The 12332-nt window shown below is 30.0% G+C and overlaps 1 protein-coding gene across 4 annotated transcripts in view; it reads left to right on the top strand.

Annotated features, from left to right (window-relative positions):
- The window catches only part of LOC122506360 (beta-glucuronidase-like), a 623628-nt gene that overhangs the window by 610824 nt on the left and 472 nt on the right, over window positions 1–12332 (top strand). The gene's annotated exons all lie outside the window — the stretch shown is intronic.

Raw genomic sequence — 12332 nt, 5'->3', positions numbered from 1 at the left:
TCCGAGTAGGATAAAAAAGAAAGTTTAACACTTTTAGTATTTACTTTTGTTGCAAATTGTTTATTAATGTTTAAAGAATACAGAAAAAAATTAGGAAAAGAATTAAAATTTTTTTAAAGTTATAAACTGGTGAAGTGGGGACTGAAAAAAAGAAAGTGCGAACTGGTTGACAATGTGGATACTTTTGTAATGCTCTAAAACAAAAAACCCAAAGAAATTTTTGATAATTACAGGCTTTGCTATGATCGGTACATTGGAAAAGAGAAAACCAGAATTTTTTATAAACTTCAACAGTTTATAACTTTTAAAATTTTGTATTATTTTTTTCTGTATTGTTTAAATATTAATAAACAATTTAGAAAAAAATTGATATTAAAAATATTAAACTTTCTTTTTTATCCTAATTTTTCAAAAATTTATCATACACAATTATTACCAGGCATCAGGCTAAAATTAAAACATTTACTTTCTGAATTCTGATTCATGTTCACATCAGAATTAAAGTCATGTTATTTAACGTGATAAATTTTTCCATAATAAAATATATCGGATACGTGAATAGCATGTCTTTAATGGGTTAAACACATATCATACTAAGTTTTTTATTGTGAAATAAAAAATATGATTTGCGCGCGTAGCGCGTAAAGCTTGCTAGTTAAAAATAATTTTGGTAAGTCAAATTTCGTCAATGCATATTAAGATTTTGTTTACATAAAAGGTAATGTTACATATTTATTAACATTTATTTTAACATTTGTCAGCATTATTTCAACTTTAAAAAATGTATCCCGTATTCATTTAAGCAGAATATTACACGTTTAACTTTTATTTTTATTATAAAACCTTTGTCATTTCTTTCATTGTGTTTCAATTTTTATTAGTGTAATTTTTATTTCTTGTAAAATTCATACAGGTGCTATTTAGGTCTGTATTTTATAAATATTTATTTAAAATGTTCTATTAGAATATTACAATGAAACACACATCTATTTTTCTCTATTAGCTTTAAGTTAACTCATCGTTTAAATAAGAAATGAATGTTTTTACGAATTTATTAACAATTCTTTTGAATTTATTTTGATTTGCATATACATATATATATTTGTGTATAATTTTTTAAATAAATTTTTCGTATTATTAGTTACATAATTGAGGACATTTCTCTTTATTTCAAATAATTTTTTATACCCACGATTTAAAATAATAGTTTTGTTTGCTTCGAGAAATTCTTATTAAAAAATAATTTATAAATAATTTTTTTACTCTTGTGTAGAGATTTCACATGAAAATTATTTTTATTTAGTACTAAAATTAAACAATCTCATATTTTTCTACTTATGAATTTACCCGCTACAAACTTAGAACGGGCCTAAATGGTGGCCAACTTCCGGCTTTCTACTGTTATAAGATTGAAAGCGGCCAAAGCATTGGTGTCCTCTATCTATTCAGTAAATTATTAGCATAATATCATAAAATAGTTATGAATAATATGTAGTAATTAATATTAAATAAACTACAAATAGTAATATTTAATATTTTATCTCCCTAGGGCTATAAGGGTCACTTTATTGACTGCTGGGTTATAAGGGGGAACTGAGTACGCGCCTGTACAGGTAGATAAAGTGACAATAATACGCCAGAGTTGTATAAAAATATTTTACATTCAAAGGAAATACTTTTATTATAAAATGAAAAATTGAAAGGATATTAGAAGTAGATTTTTCCTATAAACATGAGATTACATTTTTATTGTGTAATAAGTAGAGGTGTGCAAAAAGCTCGAAACCCGAAGCTCGAGCGGGTATTTTCGAGCTTTTCATTTTTCGAGCCGAGCCGAGCCGAGCCTATTCAGTTCGAGCTCGGGCCGAGCCGAGCTTTATAAAAAGCTCGAATAATTTCGGGTACTCGAATTTTTCGGGTACCCGAAACTTTCGGGTACTCGAAATTTTCGAGTACTCGATTTGATTCGAGCCCTTGAGAAAATCCAAAATTTTCTACATTAATTTTTAATTAAATTTTTTTTTTTCAATAAAAAAAAAAATTTTTAATTTAAAAGCTCGAATTAAATCGAGTACTCGAACATTTCGGTTACCCGAATTCATTCGAGTACCCGAAATATTCGAGTACTCGAGTGAATTCGGGTACCCGAATGTTTCGGGTACTCGAAAATTTCGGGTACCCGATACATCGAGCCCGGCTCAGGCTCGACTCGAAAAAATTGCGGCGCGGCTCGGCTTTTCGAGCTTTTTGCACACCTCTAGTAATAAGTCTTATTTAAATTTAAATAACCTACTATTGTACCTAAGCCTTTTAAAGTTTTGCCTTAACCCCTTGGCAGTCGATGACGTGATACACGTCATGGTGCAGGTGGGCTCAAACTGTAGATGACGTGTATAGACGCAAGCAGATTTTTGGCTACAAAAACACAGATTTGTCCACAAATTGATACTCAGGGGTTTTTGTGGTCGCTGATTTCGAATCCGTTTTCAGATTTTAAAAATTCAAAATGGCGGTCAACATTTTTAAAAATCCATCGGATTCACTTAAAACTTGTTACTCAGGGGTTTTTGGCGTCGCTGATTACGAATCCAAAATCAGATTTTGAAAATTCAAAATGTCGGATCCAATATGGCGGACATTTAAAAAAAATCATCGGATTCACTTGAAACTTGTTACTTAGGGGTTTTCGGGGTCGCTTATTACAAATCTGATATCAGATTTTGAAAATTCAAAATGGCGGATCCAATATAACGGACGACATTTTCTAAAATTCATCGGATTCACTTAAAACTTTTTACTTGGGGTTTATCAGGGTCGCTGATTACGAATCCGGTTTCAGATTTTAAAAATTCAAAATGGCGGATCCAATATAGCGGACGAAGTTTTGAAAAACTCGTCCGATTTATTTAAAACTCGTTATTAAGCGGTTTTCGGGGTCGCTGATTCCGAAACTAGCATGACATTTTTAAAATACAATGTAGCGCTTTGCATATGGCTAGCGCCATTTTAAAAAATTTATCAGATTTACTTAAAAGTTAATACTTGGGATTTATTGATGTCGTAGATTAAAAATGTAATATCGGTTTTGAAAATGGCGGATCCAATATAAGAACAAATAAAAAAAATTTTAAAAAACAAAATAAATAAAGGAGTTTCAAATCCAACCGCATACCTCCACGTGGTAAACTCTGGGGTCGTATGTAAAGTAGTATACTTAACAGCTGACTGCGGGGGAAAATTTTGTATTTATTATCGTTTCAAAAGTTTCTCGTAATCAGCAAAAACCCTCTATTAACAAGTTTCAAATGAATCCGATAAATTTTAGAAAATTTCATTTGCCATATTGGATCCGCTATTTTCAATTTTCAAAATCTACAATCGCATTCGTAATCATCGACCCCGAAAACCCCCAAGTAAAAAGTTTCAAGTGAGAAAGTACACGACCTGTTCTCTCCTTGGGCCCTTAAAAAAGGTTTCTTTGGGGGGACACGTTGTAGGGGGGTCGGGTCTGGGTTGTATACCTTCTAGTACAAACTAATGTCCGCACAGAAAGTCTTTGCCCCTCAGAATTTGTTAACTTTGCAAGCTTATAACTTTTTAAAAATTTTTTTTTTAATTTTTGAATAAACAGTTAATGAAGCGTAGTTTATCTGTGCAAATAAATATATGCTATTCATAAATGGAAAAAATTTTGTTCCTAATTTGTAATCAAATATATATAAAAATGTCCCTTAAAATGATACTTTATAAAATGTATGTACTTTCACTAGTCCCTGTGATGTTATTAACAATGGAAAAAATTTACAAAACGTATAGAAGTGTTGTTAATAATTAACCTTTATATAGAAGTTTAAAAAATCCTAAAATTATGTTAATTATCGTTGTAATGAATCTGGCTTTAGAATGAAAATACAGCTTTGCGACAAATTGTAAAATATTCAGTACAACATTCAAAAATATTTAAGCTAAAAAGTTGGTCAGAAAAAATTTAGTGACACTTGCTGCTCGGAAACATGGCTCACCAGTAATCTATACCTGGGCTTTGGGAGTCAGGGATGTATAATGGAATATTGCAGTAGGTATATTTACGACTATTCTGATTTTCCATGACACATCCCTGAGTACAATTTATCGCAAAGCTGTATCTTTATTCTGAAGCCAGATAGCACATTAGCATAAAAATGCTCATTACAACGTTAATTAACATAATTTTAGGATTTTTTAAACTTATTTATAAAGGTTAATTATTAACAAATATGCTGTACGTTTTGTAAATTTTTTCCATTGTTAATAACATCACAGGGACTAGTGAAAGTACATACATTTTATAAAGTATCATTTTTAAGGGACATTTTTATACATATTTGATTACAAATTAGGAACAAAATTTTTTCCATTTATGAATAGCATATATTTATTTGCACAGATAAACTACGCTTCATTAACTGTTTATTCCAAAATTAAAAAAAAAATTGTTTATAGTTATAAGCTTGCAAAGTTAACAAATTCTGAGGGGCAAATACTTTCTGTGCGGACATTAGGAAGTAAATTTGACTCCCTTTCTATATGCACAGAGCGACAGTACATGAGCTGTGGCGGGAGAAGTCTTAGATTTCCCGTTTTTATGGTATTTTATGGTTTTTTTACATTTTTCTCGGAAAATAATACATTTTTGCAAATAATGATGACAACATTAAATGTGTATTTTTGTGAGATCTACAACTTTTGTTTTAAAAGTTTTTCAAATCTTTGCGTTTTTTATGATTTATACTCAAAAAACCACAATTTGGCTTGGTATTATTCCGGCACGTGAAATAATCTGAGCGGGAGGTTTGACGTCGAGGTTTAATGATGTGCACTGTCAATTATTGTCCAATACACACAATTAATTAGAACTCGACTGTCGATAAACCGGTTGTACTCAGGAGAGGTTTTCTACAGCTTCTCTCTCCACTGGCGAGAAAATCCATTAGACGGGTGGTCCAGGCAAATGCGAGTACTCCTAATTTTCAAGTCGCTCTGTAGGCGGAAAATTTAGTATTAAAATTTGTCAGGAAAAATTTGTAAGAGAAATTTACGAAAATGTAAAAACACTTGTGTAGCCAAGTATGTAAGGCAGAAGACAGGTGTATAAACTAATAAATACGTAAATAAACTGTATGTTGTTAACATTGGATGTTCTTTTAAGCGAAGGTATATTTTACCTTGTTTTTATGGTATTTTATGGTTTTTTTGCATTTTTCTCGGAAAATAGAAGATTTTAGCAACTAATGTTTAGAACATAAAATGTGTATTTTGGTGAGATCTATAACTTTTGTTTAAAAAGGTTTTCAAAATTTTTCGTTTTTTACAAATTATACGCAAAAAAACCACAATTTTATGGTTTTCACCATGAACATCAAATTTGCGCCAATTTTCATTCTCATTTTTGTAATCAGCGCATCAAAATACGTTGGTATACCAATTTTTATTGAAATCGGAGGTCCCCCTTATTCGGAAGTACACCCTACAAAACTTTTTGAAAAATATTTAAAAAACTTAAAACAAGTAAACCAAAAATTAAATTTAACACACTGAGCAGTTTTACGACATAAATATAATAATATTTTTTTATTTTTATAATTATTTCCTTAAATTGTCAGTTCTTTAGAAAACTGTAATATTTCAAGAATTCGTTATAAGCGAAAAAAATTTGAAAGTCGGTTACAAAACATGCCTTTTTTAAACTCGTATAAACTGTGCTATATTGTAGAATGTTTTTAAAACGTGAAGGCAATTACAGATCTTCAAGATAATAAGAAGGTTCTTTCGCAAATAGAATTAAATAATTAAACGAACTTACCATAAGTGAAGTTCTATTATAATTGTATTAAGCGCCTCTTCTGAAATGATCAAATTGTAGTCTTCCCACTTGCCGCCAATGTTGCCACATTTTTTAACGTTTTTAAAAGAAACAAAATACTACCCACTCCCCTTCTCACGCGTTTCCCTTCAATTTTTTCATTTTTTAAAGCTCCGCCGTAATTGTACAGGGCACTGGGTTGAAAGTGAAACTTAAGGGTGGGACTGATTATTTCATGCGGTTTTACGAAGAGTATCTAAATCTAAGCCTGCTCTTTTTGTTGCTTATAAAAAGAGTATTTGTGTCTCCTCGAATATCTTTTGTTCTATCTTAATAATTTTCCAAGGTTGTTGCAGCGCAAATTTTTATATTTTTCTTGAGTTTTATTATTATTTGGACGTAAATTCTTGGACACTGTAGCCAAGGTCTTGGCAGATTTCAAGGTCCCTTCAAGTTTATTTCTGAATAGAAACTCATCGATTTCAGTGTTAGCCAAGGTTTCTTTCAAATTTGGATTGATATTTGAAATGATGAGGCTTCTTCTGATGACTGATTCATCATGTTGCAGATTAGCTAAAAGACTGCTGGCGTCTCCCAAGCATTCTAGGACAGGCATGTCCATTTCCTTTTTATTGAGAAGTATCGTCATCGGTTTTCCTATGGCTGCTAAACATAATGTAATTTTTTCTTGTTTAAGAACGATTCTTGAATCTCTAGCTTGCTCTTACTTTTTAGTGGATCTTATAAATCTGGTCATTGGATTTGTACTTATTATGATGAAATAAGCCTTTACATTTTTGATAGTCTTAATAAAAAATGTTTAAATCATGATCAGAGAGATTATTTAATTAGATTATATCTTTTTGAACCACCAGTAGTTTTCACAACTGTTGATCAACAACCAGAATAGCATTCGCAACACACTTGTTTTTTAATATTATGCCCCACTCTGTCAATTACTATTATTGTAATATAAGAAATCATTTAATGTTAATGTTCGAAAACAATAGTTTATGTAAATTTTCCTCTGTACAACTTTCTGATAGTAGATCTTGCATAGTTGTGTATGACTGGAATTGCCTTTTAAATGAAAAAGATATTTAACTTCAGTATGGAGAATCAAACTTTTCTAAATACTCTACTAAGAAAAAAATTTCTTTCCCGAGAATAATAAATGAAATAAATGAAGGAAATATTGCATTAACAACACTTAAACAAAGTAGGGATGAAATTCAAAAAAATTATCACGAGAGGCAAAAAATAAAATGGAAAATTGATAATGCAAATTTTTAGAAGAAGCACACACTTCCATTTCGTTTCCGAAAGAAATAAAATAAATGAAGAAAATATTGCACTAACAACACTTAACAAAGTAGGGCTGAAATTCAAAAAAATTATTGTGAGAGGCAAAAATTAAAAGGAAGCATACACATCCATTTCTTTCCCGAGAATAATAAATTAAATAAATAAGAGGAAATATTGCATTAACAACACTAAAAGAAAGTAGGGCTGAAATTCAAAAAAATATCGTGAGAGGCAAAAATTAAAACGTACAATTGATAACGTAAATTATTTAGGTGAAAAACACACTTCAACTAAGAAAAAACTTCAAGTCGAATCCAAAATAGAATATGCTGAGAACCTTAAATGAAAAAATAAAAATAGTGATACAAGTTCTTTGTCAAAAACAAAGAATACTCGATGTCAAAGAAATTATTGTGAAGATGTATTAAAGCATCAAATTCAAAATGAGTTGAATGTTGAAAATTATCTAGGTCCGATGAATTATTACTGCACACATTGTCAAGCTAATCATTTTAAAGATGAAAAAGTTGCTGGTAAAAAAGTTAGTTTTAATTACTGCTGTAGTCATGGACGTGTTGTGTCAACTTCAATACAATATACAGATGAATTAAGGCTTTTGTTAGAAGGGTTTCATAAAAAATTAGGTCATTTTAAAAAGAATATAAGGCTGTATAATAATTCTTTTTCTTTTGCATCTTTAAATGCTAATAATGTAATTAATTTTAATGGCAGAAGAAGAGGACCATTCTGTTACAAACTTTAAGGTCAAATTTACTATAAAATTAATAGTGCTTTATATCCGGATAAAGGTGAGGATCCATGTTTTGGTCAATTATTTATTTATGACCCTGAGGAATCAATCAGATACAGATTAAAAAGTAACGAAAATTTGCATGAAGACGTTTTAAAATCTATAGAAAATATTATTAGAAATTCTAATGCATACACAAAATCTTACATTATGATGTCAGAGGTAATTCAAATAGAAGCTGAATTAGCAAGACAAAAAAATGAAGAAATACCTGAGTTACAATTATTGTTCACGTTGAAAAAAGGCTTTGATAAAAATCGCTTACCCATACATTTGCCAAATGAACAGAATGTTCATTTTTCGAGAAGAAAAATATAGTAACGGCATTTCTTTCGATTTAAATAAAAATACAAAACTTCTGGATTATTTTAAACTTAACCAACGAGATAGTAATGCTCAAAAGTATTATTATTTAGAAATGCCAGAGCATTATACATAAGTAACAAAATCTCTTAAATGAAACAAAGAATTCGTAAAGAAAAAGTATTGGGAGGAATGTATTCAGTTAATCCACATCAATTGGAGTTATTTCTTCTTAGATTATTGTTGCTTACAGTAAAAGGAGCAACTTCTTTTGAAAGTTTGAGAACAGTTAATGGAGTTGTTCATGAATCTTTTACAACTGCTTGTTAAGCATTAGGACTTGTAGAAGATGATAGTGAGTGGATTAGGACAATGGAAGAAGCTGCATTATGGATCATCATCCATAATTCTCATTCACTTCTCATTCTCATTCATAATCCTTATTCACTTCGCCAATTATTCACAAGAATTTTAATTCATTGTCCTCCTGTACATCCGGATAAACTATAAGAACAATTTAAGGGTCAAATGTCAAAAGATTATTAAAAAATTAACGACATTGAAATTGAACAAAGGACTTATAGAAATATTAAAACAATGCTATTTAACGAAGGATATAATTAAACTGACTTTCAGGGGTTATTAGATATACAAGATGAAATTTTTACTGAACATGTTAATGATATAAATATTGCAGAACATATTAACATAGGAGAACAAAATTATGCTAAATTAAATGTAAAACAAAAACTTGTAGTTGATTATGTACTTGATGCACTAAAGGATTCTTCTTTTGATGGTTCTAAGTGCTTATATGTTGATGGTTGTGAAGGACGTGGAAAAACATTTTTATACATTACGCTATGGCATTTGTTAAGAAGTAAAGGAATAAATGTTTGCAACATGGCATTTACAGGTATAGCTGCGACTCTGCTTCCTAATGGAAATACTGTTCATAAAGTTTTAGGCTTACCCGTTTCATTATACAGTGATTCATCTTCAAACATTTAAGTTCAATCTAAAGAAGGCCTCTTTTTAAAAAATATAGATGTTTTTATTTGGGATAAAGCACCAATGGCTCCAAAATATGCTTTAGAAATTATGGATTATCTATTCCAACGAACCTTTTGGTGGTAAAATTGTAATTCTAGGCGGAGATTTTCGACAAACTTTACCAACTAAAGAACGGGGTACTAATTTAGAAATAGTAAATTTATCAATAAAAAATAGTAAACTATGGAAATATTTCAAAAAATACACATTAATAGATAATATGAGAACTTTACCACAAGGAACGGAATTTGTAGACTTTTTACTTAAAGTTGGCAATGGTGAATTAAATGATGCAGATGATAATGTTATATTACCAGAACATATTATTCAAAAAGGGAATAGGTATACAAAATTTAAAACAAAATTTAATCCTTTAAAGATAAAATGTTTTTAATAAAAATGTGTGTATCTTTAGAGTAATATTAGAAACTTTTCGGTGTAAAATCATTTTCATTTTTAATAGCAGAAAGAAAGGGGGCGTGCGTAGCGCGCAAAATTAGTGACTAGTATAATTTAACCCTTAAACCGCACACTGCCGAATCCATCCTTAAACCGCATACTGGGTGTGCGACACCCGGGGACTTTTAAGTGTGTTCTCCAAGCTAGAATAGGATATTATCTTTTGGAAAAATTATCTTATATAGCTCAGTACATCTATTTTGAAGAAAAATAGGTTTCATAATGATTTATTTAATTTTAATAATTAAAAAAGAGTTTTTTAAAACTACTGAAATTACCTTAAACCAAAAACTGGGTGTCAGACAAGCAGAAATTTTTCGCCGACAACTTCATAAAGTTATCAAATACACAAAGACACTTAAGAGACTAATGTCCCTCACGGAACATAAAGTTAAGTACAAAATGTATCGTCCAATAACGACACATGTTCAATTTTTACGAATTTAACCGAAATATTAGAGTAAAAAGCTAGAATATAGGTGTCGCACACCCAGGGTGCGGTTTAAGAGTTAAAAATTAAAAACAAAATTTAAAACAAAATTTAATCCTTTAAAGATAAAATGTTTTTAATAAAAATGTGTGTATCTTTAGAGTAATATTAGAAACTTTTCGGTGTAAAATCATTTCCATTTTTAATAGCAGAAAGAAAGGGGGCGTTCGTGGCGCGCAAAATTAGTGACTAGTATAATAATATGAAACGAGTAGATATGCAAATTAGGTAAAGAGAGACATTCTTATTTATATTGCTTTTATAGAGAAAGAAAGAAAGGTAGCCGTTACTAGAGCCGGCGTTACCGGCGCCGTTACCTTTTGTGTTTCAATTATAAAAGTATATATATATTAGGGTGTCCGTTATTTCCCAAGTTAGCTTGATTTTGCTTCTATTATGATTCCTTTAGATAGAGAAATTTTGATATTATCGCGAAAAATTTATTACACATTTTTTTCTATAACATGAAGTTAATCGACATGCCTGATTTGAAATGGATTCAGTCTACTGTATGATTCTTGGATAGTTTATGAATTGAAATTATTGTTATGGTCCAATTGGATACATAAAACAAGAAACTTTCCATGAAATTCCGAATAAAAATTAATTAATAAGTAGATTTAGTAAAATAATCAGAAAAATCAATAAAAATGAAATTGAAAACTTGTGTAATAAATTTTTCGCGATGATATCAAAATTTCTCTATCTAAAGGATAGAGTTCTTTGTTTCTATTAGAAACAAAATTAAGCATTGTTGGTTAGTCAAAGAGTATTATAAACGAAATAAAAATTATTTTCTAAAAAGTGCAAAAATCACATGTTAATTAAATGGGAAAAGTATTGTTATTTAGGCAGGGTTAAACGGCATCGTAAAATTTTTTTCTAGTTTCTAGAATTGTTTTTAGGTCAAAAAGAAACGATTTTGACGATACCCAAATGAAAATAGAAAACTTGGGAAATAACGGACACCCTAATATATATATAAATATATTTATTGACTTTTATCTATAGTTTTCCTTGCGATGAAGGAAGAAAGAAAATATTATTACCTGGGTATTGAACACTTGATCCACTAACTCGGTCGATAAAACAAGATGGCTGCTCTATGTACAAGCAATTTTATATTATCAAATAAAATTTAAATATCCCGCCAAGGGGATTTGATTTCATTGGTGACGCATCTAGCGGTTCAACCTTGAACTAACTCGGTCGGTAAAAAAACAAAATGGCGGCTCTCTGTCCAAGCGGTTTGAATTTATCAAATAAATTTTCAAATCTCCCTCCAAGCAGGTTTGAATTCGATGGTGGCGCCATCTAGCGGTATCATTTAGGACTAAAAAAATCGGTTGGTAAAACAGAGAACCTCTTCTAACCCACTTGAAAGTTTTAAAATAAATTTTTAAATTTCCCGACAAGGGGGTTAGAATTTGTTAGTAGCGCCATCTATCGGCGGCAGCCAGAACTACACTCGGTCGGTAATGTATAACACCCCCTATAACGTACTTGAATGTATACAATTAAGAAATCTACCTTACCGACGGTTGGTAACTTAGCCGAGATCAGAACCTGTCCCAGATCTCTCCTAGCTATACTACTAAAGTGACTAATGTAATTATTACTATTAGTAATTTTCACTACCAGAAATAGTAATATTTACTATATGCCAAGTACATTTTACAATAAATAGTAATTTTCAATATAAAAGTAGAAGTATTACTATTTAATTGTAACTTTTACTAGAAACTCATCACCATTTTTCTCCGTGTATATACAATTTCGCTTGAATATTTTATAAAATTCGTGCAGAAATTCTATAAAATTTTTTTAGTTAAATTCTACGAAAAATTCTATAGAATTCTGTATAGAATATTCTATAGAATGCTCTATAGAGTCATTCTTTAGAATCATTCTATAGAACTTTTTTGACTTGGGTATTACAATACTTTCTTCATAAGGAAGCAATTATATTATTTGTAACACATATATTATGTAATAGGCAATAATTATTAATAAATTATTGCTACTGATAAACGAAATCAGTTGCAAAAAGAGTAATGAAATATTATTTG

The sequence above is a fragment of the Leptopilina heterotoma genome, unplaced genomic scaffold, assembly GCF_015476425.1.
Source record: "Leptopilina heterotoma isolate Lh14 unplaced genomic scaffold, ASM1547642v1 Lhet_411, whole genome shotgun sequence".
Taxonomy (NCBI): Eukaryota; Metazoa; Arthropoda; class Insecta; order Hymenoptera; family Figitidae; genus Leptopilina; species Leptopilina heterotoma.
Note: the sequence above shows the minus strand (reverse complement) of the source record. Positions and strands in the feature narration are given on the sequence as shown.